General features: G+C 39.6%; 1 protein-coding gene and 2 long non-coding RNA genes across 3 annotated transcripts in view; 2 read left to right on the top strand and 1 right to left on the bottom strand.

The window, feature by feature from the left end:
• Nucleotides 1-16,737, top strand: part of LOC135340597 (uncharacterized) — a 93,996-nt gene that overhangs the window by 35,420 nt on the left and 41,839 nt on the right. The window lies entirely within an intron of this gene.
• LOC135342033 (uncharacterized) lies at nt 454-4,511 on the top strand. The gene is made up of 2 exons (XR_010396733.1): nt 454-657; nt 4,353-4,511. It is a non-coding gene; the product is annotated as an uncharacterized LOC135342033 (long non-coding RNA).
• LOC135342125 (uncharacterized) lies at nt 9,954-11,837 on the bottom strand. Its single transcript, XR_010396767.1, has 3 exons — nt 11,286-11,837; nt 10,790-10,849; nt 9,954-10,267 (listed from the first exon to the last, which is right to left on the bottom strand). It is a non-coding gene; the product is annotated as an uncharacterized LOC135342125 (long non-coding RNA).

Genomic DNA, 16,737 nt, shown 5'->3' with positions numbered 1-16,737 from the left:
GCAATCGAGGCTAATCCCAGTTTAATTTGCCACAATTATTGCTGAATGTGCACAATTATTGCTGAATCAGCATTATTTTCTGCAAAATTTTCGTCATGCCTAGCTGGGTGGGGCTCGATCTGCAGCTAACGCTGCTTTGCCTGCAAGTAGTGCTCACTAGTTAGAGTTGTGCCAAGAAGCATTGTTTAGTGTTGGTAGTTTCAGTGCTTGGTAAGCGTGCAAAGACGGAGATAAGTGTCTCACTGACGATTATCGATACATTCGGCAGCTCACTTCTCATGACCACCATTCCGTCCGCAAGCAAGTTATTCTTTCCAAATTTTGGGGAGCTGTTACTTTCTTACCCATCTGTAGATCCATGTAGTTAGTTTTGTGCAAAATTGTCTTGTGCTTCGTGCAATAGCCGCCGATTATAGGTGCCTGGCGAAGATGGGTTACTTACTCTATCTATGGAAGAAGACTGCATTTGTGTGTGTGCGCGCACATGGCCAGGGAGGCTCTGGATCACATGATCAATTTTTCTGCAATGCAGTTGCAGCTGCTCTTCTATTTCTTTTGAGATCAAGTCTAAGTCCTTAGAAAATTCTTCAGATCGTGCTGTTCTTTGCACTTTGAGCTCCAAAGGAGAGCAGAAGTCTCAAGTCATCAGCACCAAAAGTAAGAATGAACTACCGTACGTAGACGTCTAGACTCTATATAGCAGGAAATTTTGCATACTTATTCGATTTAAAGCGATCCTCCAATGGCCAAATATGCGACACCCTCGATCTTTTCCAATTTTTTGACCTCTAAAAGTTCTAGTGTGTGCTGCGTTGACAATTATTTTTTTATGTCGCGTCCTAAATCGAGGTCAAACCACAGCCTCGATTCCAGCTAGGAAACAATGTAATTTAAACGGCCTATGATCGAGGATAGTAGAGTAATCTCCAATTAGATGCGACCCTCTAAATATACAACACCAGGACTTCAACATAATGCACTTGTCAAAGTAATTCCCCATCTCCCCCTACCGGGGATAGGTGGGGATTAGACTTGAAGTTGCTCCCCTACCTAGGGGACTTAGACAGATCACCTGATGCATGCATTGGGTCAAAGGTCAATTAAATATCACATGATGTCTGCCACACTCTTCCTTCCAACACAGGCTGAGTACAGTGAGAGCAAAATTTACAGTTCATTAATCCTAAGCAATCTCTGCCTTCTTGACTTCACTAGCTATAGGAGTATAGCTGTCAATATTTATATAGTGATTCAAATAATCTGTTAACTTTATCTTCTCGCTAGAAACCATGAACAAATAGCTATAGTGATACAGGTCTAATCCCCACATAACCCCCATGTTGTACTAGGGGCTACCAGGGGATTAGACCAAATAACATGCCCTAAGGTAGGGGTATTAGATCAGGTGATTGGTCTAATGCCCCACCTATCCCCGGTAGGGAGGGTGGGGCATTAGATTGACAAGTGCATAACCTCCAAAAGAAACGATCTCTGGTTTTGTAATTATTTAAAGTGTTGCCTTAAATCAAATAAGTACGGTACTGCGAAAATTAAACTGGCCCACGTACCTGTATTTTATACATTTATGCATGAAAACTTAGTTGGTGTTGGTGGGTGGGTGGGTCGTGTGATTTTTAACGCGAATACTGTCTTCTAATTACAGCGCCGCTCTAATAGAAGCGCTAAGTTCACAAAATAATTTTTGTTTTATTCCAATTGAACGTTAAGTAAATTCTGGAATTATTTTTTGCTGGCGCTTAGGTAATTACAATACGTGGCCTTTAATCGAGACTTTATATACAACTGATCTATGAAGCCTCATGGAAATAGCTACTCGTACGTTCACTTGTTAAGCTAATATAAGCGCCAAACTGAGTTTTTTCTTGTTCTATTTGTGCGCCACTAAGTGACGCTGTAATTAGAAGAAAGACAGTAATTATTATAACTATGAACATTTCTTTTGAGGGCTCTTGAGCCATATAGCGAAAACTTCCCGCTATACAGTATACATACTTCGTGATTAATTAAAGTCATGCTGTTTTATGTGCATATAATTATATAGAAACTCCAAAAGGTCCAGTTGGAATTTCAGTGATTGTGATGCTGTTGTTTAGGTTTTATTTTATTGTAAAAGGAATCTCCTTAATCTTCTATAATTATACGATAAATAATATTATTAAGAATCCTTCAGACTCTGCTGTTTTTGCATCAATGTAGAGCTCTAAAGGGGAGCAGAAGTCTCCATCAGGGTTTCATTTAAGAGAAAAGAAAGAACTTAGCGCACCGCAGAATTGTGGGGGCCATGCCCACTTGTTGACTACACCCCCCATTTTGTGCATTATAATATTACAGTAGAGTCTACTTTTGAAGTTACAGGTTATAAGCACATAGTTGGGTTAATAAATATATTATGAAAATAATTAGCTATGTTTAAGTCTCATGTGCGTAGTACTAATTGATGGTGTCATTATTCCACAGAATGTTGGGGAGGGGGGAGAAGGTTCACCCCCTGTCCCCCACTAGATGAAACCCTGTCCACTAAAAGTAAGAATGAACTACATAGTTTGCTAATTACGGTCATGTTTTTTTATGATTGTACATCATTATTTAAAAAGGTCCGGATGAAAGTTAAGTTCCAGCTACTCAGCTTGTGACGTTGCTGTTTAGGTGAGAAGTTGTAAAGCTATTCAGGAATCTCCTAGATAATATGGATGCTCTGGTTTGGTCTCTCATGTTGTCCCTGACCATGAATTTATAAGGCCCAACTTAAAGCATACAAGCCGGTTAGTGTGTATATATAATCATAATACACGTATTAATGCTGATATCTCCACCTTTTATTGACACGGGTGGCCGTGGGTCTGCCAGTGTGTCTGTTTGTGTTGGCTCACCTGGCTGCCAAAGCGCTGTGCTGCGTTGATAGCCTCATTCAATTGTGGCAGTAAAAGCTTCGCTGAGTCAGAGGAGGTACGACACTGTTTTTAATTGAATTCCATTGTGGGCTTTTCAAAATTAGTAGTACATGTATAGGTCCTAGATTAAACTGTTTCCATTCCTGAACCTCAGTGAATCCCTATTCAGTTAAGAGATATGCTTGCTCCATAAATACCTTATAACGGGCGTATTTTGAGGGTATAAATGTTCGCAGTTTTTGCTAATTAAGTATGTATGTGCAAACATTTATACCCGCGAAATTAATTATATGCAATGAAGGCTGCTATTCCACGAAAATTAAATCTGCGAAAACCTTTCAAATGGTTTTCCGCAAAATACTATACTATACCGCTATACGGTATCTGAATGAGTTATAACCAGGGCATCAGCTGGAAAAACACTTGAGCAACTTACAGAGCTAGTTAAATGTTTTATGGGAACACAATACATTGAAAGCCAATGTCAAAAAAATTGGAATGCGATTAAAAGAGAGAGCACGAGATGCGTATCGTATTATACCTCCTCTGGTACTGCAATGTACTAAAATTAGATAGACTATAATTAATTAAGGCGATTTGCGACATCTTCCATCTTAGGGAATTTTCTGACCTCTAAAGGTAGCATTGACTTATTTTTTATGTTGCATCCTAAACAGAGGTCAAATATGGCCATTTATAGGTGGTTATACTTTGACCTCTGTTATATATATATAATTTAGGCCGCTAGAAACAATGTTTAAGCCAGGGTTTCATGTAGGATGAAAAGTTTAGAAGGGAAGGTTTGGGTGCCTGTAAGCGTCTGATATTGTACTAATAATTGATGATGTTATATATATGTCTGCTGTTGTACTAATGTGATGATGTCATTATTCTACAACATTTTTGTGGGGGGAAGGTTCACCCCTGCTCCCCACAAGATAAAACCCTGTAAGCGGTCTAAAATCGAGGCTAATAGAGTAACCCGACCGACATCCTATTAGATGCAACCCTCTAAATATGCGACACAAGGACTGCAACATTAATTATTCGCCCTCCAATAAAAGTGGCATTATAATTATTAAATATGAATAACTACGGTAGTCCCATGCATGTGTGCAGTACATGTCTTACTATGCACCATTGCCACTCTCAAAGCCTTGCAATAGCGTTCAACATCAGTAAAAATTAACTTACTTCTGATCAGCATGCCCTCTACAGTTTCATAGTTCTCCTGTTATAGTTTTTATTTTGTAACACTCCTCTAGCTGGTTGTGAGACATACTTATAGAAACGTTGAGGGTAGAGCACTTTAATACTCTCCTATAAAAAGACAGTGATAAATTTCTATGTAACGGACAGTATTCATACCATTAACGTCTGAATTGAAGCAAGCGCCTTGCCTTATAGATATAGGCATGATATAATTAATTGTCCATGCAGGCTTCCCTGAGGATGAAAGCAGCAGCAATTGAATACACATTATTCAGTGGAAGCTGAAAACAACGATGTTGACGTCTTTTTAATTTGCGAGACTGGCTTATTTTGTTAACATTAATTTTGTTTGTGCGTTATTCTTATTGTCTATTTTACAAACTTTCACTTGGTATAGTTACGAGGCGTTTGCTGCGTGGAATTTTATACCGTATTACTAGAATATTTTGCGGGTGAAAAACCTTTGCAAATGAGCCAAATCAGCAGAAAATTTGACCATTTGCAATCTAACTATTGCATTCTGGCAAAGATTGTGTGTATTTACTAGTAATAATTTAGGTTTTGCGGATTTTATTGTTGCGAATTGATCAACCCTCGCAAAATTCAAATTAATGTTTGATGCTCGCAAAACGTTCTAGATCTAGTAATACGGTATAGTGTGTTAAAAACAACCTAATTTTGCGTGACTATTATGCCAAATCACTCATTCACACACTGTTTTGTATGAACCACGCATCATTTTACGGTGTATATACTCACCACTATAATTATACTGATGACAGTCAAAATAATTAATAGCACCTCAATAACAGCTTAATACACTGGTACGTGGTGGTGTCAATTATTAACAATGATCCAATAGTAATGAAGTGTGATGTAAACAATTCTTGATCTCTATAGCTCTTGCGTGAACACAAAAATTGTTTGTTCTGTTTTACGGCTGTAAGTTCCACACTGGAAACTCCACTGGATACTCTCCAGGTGGTTGGGCCGCCTGTTTGACCATTTCCTGCACCAATATTGATCTCAGTATACTTTTCAATTATACAATTGCATGCATAAAACGAGTTCATTTATTACACACTCCGAATCGCAAAAGCAAAACTGTTCGTAGGCACAATTAATTTTGAATTCTTTTTAGAGGAAGCAATTAATCAGGTGGTAAACTACAACTGCGCACTGTAGCAATTCAGTGAACCTCTTCTAGACTATATCCTAGTTAGTAATTGATGTGTGTTGCATGTATAATAATATAGAAACAGTATATAGGCTGGCAATTTAGAGAACTAGCAAGCCTTCATACAACAAAAATTGACAGGGGGGGAAAAAGTCACATTTTAGAAAAATGGGGGGGGGAACAGGCCGAATATCCATAATTATGTGCAGGTACACGGTCGTCTGGGGGCATGCCCCCCAGGAAATTTTGGTTTTTAGACTGTTTGCATCTGATGCATTTTCTTAGGGTTTTTATGAAGTACAAATTGTATTGTGGAACAAAAGTTTTGCAGTGATAACACAGTTTGTATTAAAATGCAGCGGCAACAATTTCAAGCCCGCGGTGCTAACAGTACTATGAGTCAGCTTAGATATTAAATAGCTGTGTTCTATTAATTCCTGTGGCTACTGCATTGGTAAAGCAAAGTGTTTCCCATGCAGACGAAGCTCATCAAAACACGGCAGCCTGAGCGACATTCTGTCGATAACGTGAAAATTTTGTGAGCATTTATATTTGAATCGAATTGGCATTTTTTAATTTGGTGTCTCAGGCGTGGCTATACTATGTCAATGACGTGCTTTCATTGCTTTTAAATTAATTTATCGATCTTCGGTCAAAATTTTAATCGCCAAATTTTCCCGTTATACGGTGTTATAATGTATAGCCACAGATATTTCATGTGGCCAGTATATACACTGCAAAAAATAGTTCATTGAGCACATGCATGGCGCAGACAGCGCAGTATAGCTCCAAAATGACATGGCGTAAATCTGATCGTTATAATTATAGTCCAATATTTGAATGTTAAAAATTATGGCTTTTGGTGCTATAGGTCTGTTATTTCGCTATCGGTGTCAGTAATAATTTTTTGAATCAGAGCTAGACTGATAAAGTTGAATAATAATAGGCTGAGAATAAATAATTTGGTGAATATTTGGTACAGGCCTAAATTTCTACGTCAATCCGTCATATGCAGCGTCACAGCTATATTATGAATCTTTCTAAAAACACATTAATACATTGGGTGATATAGGATTGGCTGGGGGGAAACAAGAGAGTAAGGGAGAAACAAGAGAGTAAGGGAGAAAACCGTTTGTCACATGCAACGTCATGAACAGTCTAGATTAGCAAAATCATGATCTTGCATGACATGACAGTGGTGATCCTGACAGTAGTTCAAAGATGTGGGTCAATATTCAGAGCACTTTAGCCACTATCATAGAAGAATAAACATGGTTTGCGGTTGTGAGCAAACAGACGATATAATAATAAGAACCATACTTACTAAGAGGGGGTTGGTAGATTATGCTCAGGGCATTGCCTATTTAATATTCTTTCTCAAATAATATTTTCGAATTTCCTTTTATTCTCACTAATTATAATTATCTCATGTTGGCACTCAAGTAACATCAAACTTTTTTTTCTTTTCTAGTTACATGTATTCACCAATTTTTCTATTCACCTATTTATGCTGCTATTACGATTTTAAAATACGCTTTATATAAACTGATTTATGTGAGTGAGTGACTTGGGGTGTCAGTCAAGCCTGGTAGAACCTGTCCCAAACAAGGTTTTCAATGTAATTTTATACGTATATTACGGCCGGATATGAAGTTTTGGGTGTGATTCATTATCCTACATTATCCTCGAGACAAGAACCGCAAAAGTAGTCATTAGATTTGAGGTAAGGTCGTTTTTAAGCCGTGGCTATTTCCTGAGCTACAGCCACCTCGCTATTTTCCGGCCAAGCTGCATGGTCCCAAGGGTGACCGGATTAACGAGAGTCTACTGTATACCTATTTGCTCCTCCAAGTCATAAAATTTACCCATTTTCCCCAGCAAAATCTATGCACTAATATCATGGACCTTGCAGTTTAATAGTTAATTACACGAGTCTGGAAAATTAAGTATCTTTTTTGATCAGCTTAGTTTGTACTTGATACGAAACTTTTTTCCCTAAGTTGAATGTTTTATTGTTGACGATGATGATAGAAATTAATAAATAATTATTATGTAGTCTGAGACGGTGTGCATGCATGGCATCTGTATTGTGAACTCTGACCTGCTTCAAAAGTTCACTTTAAAAGTTCACTTTGATATCCATCATGCTCCACCTATGTTTATTGGTATAAGCAAAGCTAGATCTAGATGTTTTCACATGATGTAAACAACTTTGTATTCAGTGTATATAGTATTAGTGCTGTGACATAATACTTTCAATGTGCACTGTGTTTACACTCTTACTGTGCATGTAGTGTGGTGTGTTATGATTAGGGGTTGGTAGATTATGCTCGAGATAATTATTATTGTATTCTTTTCAAGTTTTAACAGCCTATTATTCCCACATTATTCCTCCAAAGCACAACATAGACCCCATGTTGTCGCATAAGTAACATCTAATGACCACATGATTCAAGGAGATAATTAACCACCAGTACTTCCATCAGGCCTACAAATGTTTAAAATTATTATGACCTGCATTTCCAAAATCTGCCTATTCTCATATAATTGTTAACCCATTATGCCAGCATAATTCTCACCAAAAAAGATACCTGCACATTATCAGACGCATGATGTGTTGGCAGGGGATTTAATGCCTCAGTTATAGCTTAGCTATATAGGTCAGACTCACAGAGGTTCAAGGAGCAACAATCGAATCAGTATTCATAAAGAGACACACATGCATGCTACAAAACAGAAACACAGAAAAAGTTTCTAGAACACTAATACAGGTTATGTAAAACTAAAATCAACCACTATTAGAACTAATACTATTTACGACAAATCACAAGCTTATCTAAAACCATAGTTATACATTTAGTTAATGTCCTTAATTCAGTCGCTTTTTCGTACATTGACCGAATCTCAAAAATCTAAATTCTAGGTATAGCAAGCTAAGTCAATAGTTGTGTGATATGAATGCTAAAGTTGTATGTTATAATTGAGCCCATGCAAAATTAATGCTTAGCTATAGGTCACACTCGAATTCTATTGGAAGGGACCGAATTCTGGACAGGCAACTGAGTGTATTGCAGCGAATAACAGCCTACAGGTGCAGTCTCTGCAGCTGAAGGATCTCTTCCTTACTCCAGTGACGTGTATCATGTGTGAAAATATTCTGTTAATACAAACACGTATTCAGTATTCTATTGTGGACTTTGAGTCTTACCTAGGAGGTGATGTTAGCTACCTACTGAATAGCTCAGTCAGAGCCTCTCTGAGTTGTAAATTATTGAGTTTGCCATATTCAAAGACTTGCACGCATGTTTGGTTTGTGTTTTAAGACAGGTAGGATGCAGCCATTTGATCACCAACAACATACAGCAATTAATAGCTAAATTTATTGGAAGTCGATTAGCTCAATATTAATTGACAAGACATTATTTACTACTTGACCTCTCCTTTCAAGCTGCATGTGCTGGAAGTGTTGATAGTTTTGTGCTAATATTACCATCGCTAGCTCAGATTGGGATTTTCTATAGACATTTAGTTTTGTACTTTGGGTGCATCAGATAAACTACTTTCACAACTAACTAAGAGGGTATATACTTGTACAGTATTATATATAGAAGCTATAGAACAGTGTGCATAATAGTCGTCTGGTTTGGTCCTTTAGTCAACACTCAATTCCGCTTCCAATATTAGACTAGATCTAGTATAGTCTAATATTGGAAGTAGTCTAATATTGGAAGCGGAATTGAGTGTTGACTAAAGGACCAGTCTAGCGAAATTACCCTCTATACGGTATCTACCACGCACACAATTAAGGCACCACTACCTCTGCATGTGAACAGTCAAGAATTGACGGTTACAGGCATTCATACTTTATTAATGCCCCGTACTTATGGAACAGTCTACCAGAAGACATTGTAAGCTCAACTTCATTGAAAACTAAGCTACATGACTTTTAGAATCAGTGTACTCAATACAAGTTTATGTATACAGTACTTTTCAAGTAGGTTGAATACATTCAAAGTTGAATGTTGAAGTGAGTACTCACACCACAAACCACAAAGCTGATATGATCTATCTACACGTGTAGGTGGCTGTCGCAGCCTGTCACATTATGATGCATGATGATGCATGAGTCCTAGCACATGACATTAATTGGCAGCCATCTTTTATAGATATAGATATAGTGCAAGTGAGATCCAGATCTGTTCACTTGTGGATTGATTTGGGTAGATCGAATATTAAGAACAAAAAATGCAACTGTTGCATGTGTTGCACCTGTTGCAGCCCCCAGGCCCAAGGAAGGGCAGCTGATTTATACTATGGGCGTGGTTTCCAGTCTAGCAACACTGCACTGTACTTAGCCTCGACTCCAGCCCCTTGAACAGCGGCTTGGAATCGAGGCTACACTGTACTGTGCAGGCAAATCCAACCCGTATGCAAAGGCGCTATATATAGCAGCTCGGAGTTTAATACTAACCTAGATTCCTTGCTCTAGACTAGTTAATAATAGAAAGTCAATCTGGCCACCTATCCCACTAAAATGTGAATCGGATCCTGTGCTCTATGTCAGTATCAGTATCAGAGTTCTCTGCCGGTAATACTGAATGTTTACCATGCAGATAAAGAGTGACCGGCTGAACGACGATGACAACGGATTATAATAATTATAATGCCACAAATCAAACATATTATGCATGTAATTATGACCATAACTGGGTAAATAGATAATAATAGTATATATACCGTACAATTAGTTTTGGCATTATTCAGTTAATCACGGATAACTTTCCAGCTGGTGGATGACAGCTTGGACATATCCAAACTTGGCTCTCGAAAGGCAGCTCCTTCAAACCTACACAGGTGTAGTGATACCATCGCCAGCATGAGTCAGCCTCACACCCGACCCACATGCGTTTTCCCTTCTTCGTAAATTTCCCTCCACATTAATTTTGCTGGCAGTGTTTCTCGTCTTCTGTATAATTATATACAGTAGCACAAAATATTAATGGGCATGGTGACGTGTGCATGAATAAAATGTTGCTGTTGAGAAAACAAATTACTGTGTGCATGACAGTGCATGCATGCATGTGTGCATGATTTTTACTTTCACGCTTGAAAGCAGAGGTATGTTTGCAAAAGCCATATTTTAGATGCTGCTAGCGTCTTGACCAAACCACATGATGGGTGGAGTTGGCTGAAAAAACGCTCTATGAAAAATGCGCCTCTCTACAAAATGCATCTCTCTACAAAATTCACCTCTCTAAAAAACGCACCTCTGTACAAAACGTCTCTCTACAAAATTCACCTCTCTAAAAAACGCACCTCTGTGCAAAACGTCGTTCTCTGAAAAATGTACCTCTCCAAAAATTGCACCACCTATTTTTTAAAACGCACCTCTCATAAAAAGCAGCACCAAAACGCACTAATGCATGCTGGTGGTATAATCATGCATGCATCCTCACATAATTTATATGGACTATGCCGGAAAAGTTACCTGGTATTTTCTTGAGTTTGATGACCGAGTCAACCACTTCAATAGCTATGATCTGTTGTTCTGCATGCATAATTTATAATAATGCATTCGAGCTCAACATTGACATACTATAATTATTATAGTCCGGTCACCCTATAATGTACATAATGTATGCATGTATGTACATGTATTATTATAAGAATTATATAAAATATAGGGACAGTGTCGCATGCAGTGGCCGCAATAGCAAGGTGGCTGCTTTAACAGCCTGCATGCATGCCAATTAATTCGTGCCTAGCGAAACAAAAGGTATATAATTATATATATAGAGAGGTGACCGTAATTCAAAGAGCCGAGAGTCTATACCGTATAGCGCGAAACACATTCTACAAAACGTCCACAAAATGGAACCTCCATTAAAAAATTATTGCTGTTATTTTGCACAATCGTGAAAACCTATAATTTATATAGATGCATGCATAATTATAGCTGGTCCCGGCCGACCTATCTCACTTACCAGGGGAGACTTTTTGCTGCAATTAAAGCATTGGGGGATCCTGATGTGGCCTTTGAGTAATGGATGAAATGGAGGTCTTTTCATCTGCATCATGACGACTGCCCTCAAAATGTTTTTGTAGCTTTCTCGGTTTAATCTTGTGGCAGATTGGAGAAATTGATTGATTGAGAGCAGCCACAGAATGTTTGTTAATTGGAGTGCTAGTAAAAACTCCTCTTGGTGTCGGCAGAGCTCTCTCTTTTCTCTTCTTTTGAGGATTAAGTAGTGAGGAATGCTCAATACCGTCGGACCGTGTAGTAAACTCAACTTCATCATTGTCCGATGTAATTGGTGTGATCTGTTGAGAGGTGATCTGTTGAGAGGTGTGTAATTCTGCCTCAGAACTTGAAGGTGATCCATTCAAAGAAAGTGAGAGGTGTGGTCTCGTGCATCGCTTCTTCTTGGGAGACCTACACAACTTGGCAGGAGAATACAATTATTTCTTCAATGTAACTGCAGCTGTTTGCCTCACATTCCTGCTCTGGTGAGCCTCACGTGCAGGAGTTTGTTGAGAGGAGGATGCAGGAGTTTGTTTCAGTTCAGAGGAGGCTATATATATATATATAATAATAATGATGACTGCCATGAATTAATTGCACATTAAAAATCATGTACGAACAGACTGTCAGACAACTTACCATCCTTCCAAGGTTCGAGAATTGAACCCTCTACTTAACCTCATGACAGCAGAGCAAACATTTGCTTGGATTTCCAGATGCAACGGTGCAACAGATGCAACGGTGCAACAGATGCAACAGATGCAACGGTGCAACAGATGCAACGGTGCAACAGATGCAACAGATGCAACGGTGCAACAGATGCAACGGTGCAACAGATGCAACGATGCAACAGATGCAGCGGTGCAACAGATGCAACAGATGCAACAGATGCAACAGATGCAACGGTGCAACAGATGCAACAGATGCAACGGTGCAACAGATGCAACGGTGCAACAGATGCAACAAATGCAACAGATGCAACAGATGCAACGGTGCAACAGATGCAACGGTGCAACAGATGCAACAGATGCAACAGATGCAACAGATGCAACGGTGCAACAGATGCAACAGATGCAACGGTGCAACAGATGCAACGGTGCAACAGATGCAACGGTGCAACAGATGCAACAGATGCAACAGATGCAACGGTGCAACAGATGCAACAGATGCAACAGTGCAACAGATGCAACGGTGCAACAGATGCAACGGTGCAACAGATGCAACAGATGCAACGGTGCATGCAGTGCAAGTGATCATGCGTGGACAGAGGAGGCGCGGTGCAGCTCAGGCAATTAGCCTTTGAATAATTATCCGTCCACGTCGTATGTTTTTGCTGAGAGTAATCAAAGGGCTAATTACTTGAGCTGCACCGCGCCTGTCGCCTGTCGGACCTCCTCTGATGCGTGGACTTATAGGCTAAGTCTTAGCCTTGATTCCATACACTCTAAGTAATCGAGGCTACTTAAGTACCTCGATTACCAGGCCGCACTAGCTAGTGGGATGGATAGCCTCGAATCCTTGATTATACAGCCACAGTAATGGCGATCCCATGCAACGTGCTACTGTTGCATTTATGTGCGTACATAATTCGTGTGCCCATATCACGCCATATCTAATTTTTAATGTTGATTTTTCTAAAAAGTAAAGAGAATTTAGCTCTAAAAAGTCGACTAAGCCATGCAGCCACTATTACTAGACAAATAAATGCTATGCAAGAAGAAATAGCCTTTACTATGAAGTCGTAAGAGGGACAGGCCCGTGGTGTGTCTAAAAGTATACTAAAGCAGTTTGAAGGACTATACTGCAAACGTTTATGAACAGTACAGCTTATTTATAGCATGAAGCCATTCTATGTAGCACTTAGATACATAATAACCAAGTCAAGCAATGTCCTTTGCTGTTTTGACTTCACAGGAGGGACAGAGAAAAGTTGACATAGAGTAATTCAAGCTAAACTCAAAAAAATTGGAAACTGAGTAAAGACAACGGACTTAGAGCTTGTCAGTGGTATAAGCTTACTTCTCTCAAGTATCTCCCAGGCCCTGAGTGATCTCTAGTGGATAGGAGAGCTAGAAACCAGGGATATAAAACTTTTCCATGTAATTATTTGCGAGCGCAATAATTACACGGAGTGCTTCACCGGATGTCAGTCCTTTTACATAGGGCGTGGGCGGTCGTTTCCAATCCCCTTTCTTTTGTATCTCTGATTTATCATATCAAGACTCTGTCACATCACATGACCAACTGTCACAAAAACAATGAATAATATTATAATCAATGAATAATTGTTACACAAAGATAGAAAATAGATGAAGGAAGAAAAAGGGGATTCCCCAGATTCTGGTGAATAAACTAACGCATGCGCACTATCACCCCTGCAATAGGTACCAGGCCGTATTTTAATCGGCCTTGAATCGAGGCTAGTGCAGAGCTAACATGTTAAGTTAAATAGCTAAGTCATATCAACAGATTTTGCTACACACGAGTCTGAAGAGACTGCAATGCCCTTCAAAGTAAGCAAAACTAGCCATAATTCGAGAACAAGTATTATTTTGCAAATTCACGAAGAAAACATGACTAGAAGCTCTTACTTGCACTTCATTTATCACTGAGCAGCTGTAACAGTCTACACAGCCAGACACACACACAAACACACACGCACACTAGAATGCACACCGAGACAATTATGGCTTTCACTTACGTAAGTTCGTGCTTCTCTGTGTTTTCGGATTTGAACGATCTCGCAGACCAATCTTTCGGATGCAGGAAGATCATGTTTATGAACTTAATCAAGCTAGTTACAAAAAATTCTGAGCACATCTGTTACATTACATGTACCTTTAGATCTGTTTTTGTACTTGTAAGCACCGAAGCCTCCAGCTAGGCAAAAAACAGCAACCACTAGCAGTACTGCACTCACTACAATAACCACGGTTACACAAACTGTGCCACATGCTGAGGAGAGATACAGATTTAATAAACAGACACATACATTTTCTGTAGAAGGTATAGTTACCTGGAACAGTGAAGGATCCAGTCACCGGTAGACCAATAGTGGTGGTAGAGTCATTCTTGAGTATCACCTTTATGTCGTAAATGTAGATTGTTCCAGGGATCAGACTATCAAGCATCACCGTGTACTGTTGAGATGATGTGGGATAGTTTGCCAACACAGCACTAGCATGAGGGGGATCAATAGTTGCGATTATGGACAGGGAGTCAAGACTCATGGGGGGAGAGGGAGATACAGTTATCACTATTGAGACAGAACTATCACCAACAGATAGCAGTGGATTGGTGAGCAGTTGCACCAGAACTGTAGAGATATACAAAATGGATAAATTAGGCACACAAAGCTTTCTCTCACCTCTGACAGTGTCATCTGTACGTTTCATGCACTCGTTGTTGATAAACACCACACAGACAGTGTACCTGTCACCAGACTGAGCTCATGGTACTGACTGGGTTCCTGATGAACCAGTTGCACTAAACCGAGGGTTACACACACCCTCCCTGATTTTACTGAACCCAAACATTCTCAATGGAACTGCCTCTAAAGAGATATCCTATACATACATATATACAAGAATGATTCTTGATGAAATATTAAACAACCTGTTACATGTACCTGCCAGTTGATGTTAATGACCACATTATCGGACTGGAGAGTGAAAAAGACTGATACTACAGGAGCAGCAAAATCTGTAAAGTGTAGACACATGTAGGATCAAGTTAAAACCTTTTAGAGGCACAAAACTATGTACCTGGGTGCTCAAATATCACATTCTGCAAACTGGTACCCACAGTGAGACGACCAGATTGTGTATTGGGTGTCACCGTTAGAGTTTGACTTTGACAGAAAGGGAAGTTGTGTAGATTTGACACCAGGACTGAAGTGCGAGAACCGACCGTAGTATCTTCTCCTTCAGTCCAGGAGATGATATAGCCAGAGTTGCAGCCATCTGAAGCAGTGTTTTCCGGCTGTGTCCAAGACAAAGTAGTTGTGTTGGCTTTCACATTTGTAACCGCTTCCAAACCTGCACAAGAAAACTACTTATCTCAACAGCCACTACCGTATACCGTATTCCGATAATATTTGCGAATGACAGTGTACAAGCCTGGTTGCGTCTAACTATGGCGAATTGTATGCACCCGCTTTTCCTTTTTTTCGTTTGCGACCTATGCAATTATGTGGAAACCTCTCCATTTGCAATCTATTCGAAACCAGGTATAATTATGGTAGTAGCAAAACATTCAGAAACCTGCATGATTCTCAGAACGGGGCTCACAGAAATTCTCAAACAACACTTAATACTGTCTCCTTATAGCATTATTTTTTTGCAGGTACATATAACAATAGATAGTACATGGGCGTGGACGGCCACGCCTATGATTAATTACACATGCAATACCGTATAGCGGGTAATTTTCGTGGGGCAAAATATTTGTGGTTTTCGTGGTTGGAGGTCTGACCACGAATATTTTACCCATGAATGAAGCGACCTTGCCTACCTTTACCTACAATCCAAGCAGCAACCACGAAAATATTACCCACGAAATGTCTCAATATTGCTGAACCATGAATATTTTGTCCCCCGAAAATTACCTGCTATACGGTAGGTACCAGGCCGTATTTTAATCGGCCTGGATTCGAGGCTAGGAGGCAAGTAGACTTACCAGAGTCAGTCGGTACTGACAGAAAACGTCCACCACTCTACCACAGTACAAAAGAAGACAAAACCTGACTTTTCAACACTGGAGGGAGCGTGAGCAAGAGCTGAAGAGAAGTAGAAGCAATCACAACAAAACTAGTCACTAGCTGTAGTCTAGGCCATAAATGTTGCAAGTATCTGTGTTATTTTATTAAAACTGCTATGATTTGTGCAATAACATCATGGTAAATATACAGTATACAGTAGACTCTCGTTAATCCGGTCACCCTTGGGACCATGCAGCTTGGCCGGAATAGCGAGGTGGCTGCAGCTCAGGAAATAGCCGCGGCTTAAAACGACCTTACCTCGAATCTAATGACTACTTTTGCGGTTCTTGTCTCGAGGATAATGAATCATTTTGTTCTCTATTTAAACGAGCATGTTGGCTTTATAAGGCGCGCGCGGTTAATGTTTAGATTCACTTCCGCCTGTTGCGGTACAAAAGGCCCGTGCCCTGGGCAGACCTTTGACCCCAGCTCCAACATATAATTCAATTTTATTTGCTAAACCACACCCAAAACGTCATATCCGGCCGTAAGTACACGTATAAAATTACATTGAAAACCCTGTGGCCGTACTTCAGGGAGCCGGAATAGCGAGAGTCTGCTGATTTACTAAGATATTTCTACCCACAAGATTCTTGGGGGCAATTTTTTTTTTTTTTCAAAATTATAATGTGGAAGGCCAGTTAGAAAAAATAAA

Source organism: Halichondria panicea, chromosome 1, assembly GCF_963675165.1.
Source record: "Halichondria panicea chromosome 1, odHalPani1.1, whole genome shotgun sequence".
Classification (NCBI taxonomy): Eukaryota; Metazoa; Porifera; class Demospongiae; order Suberitida; family Halichondriidae; genus Halichondria; species Halichondria panicea.
The sequence above is the reverse complement of the archived record's forward strand: the minus strand, read 5'-3'. Positions and strand labels throughout refer to the sequence as shown.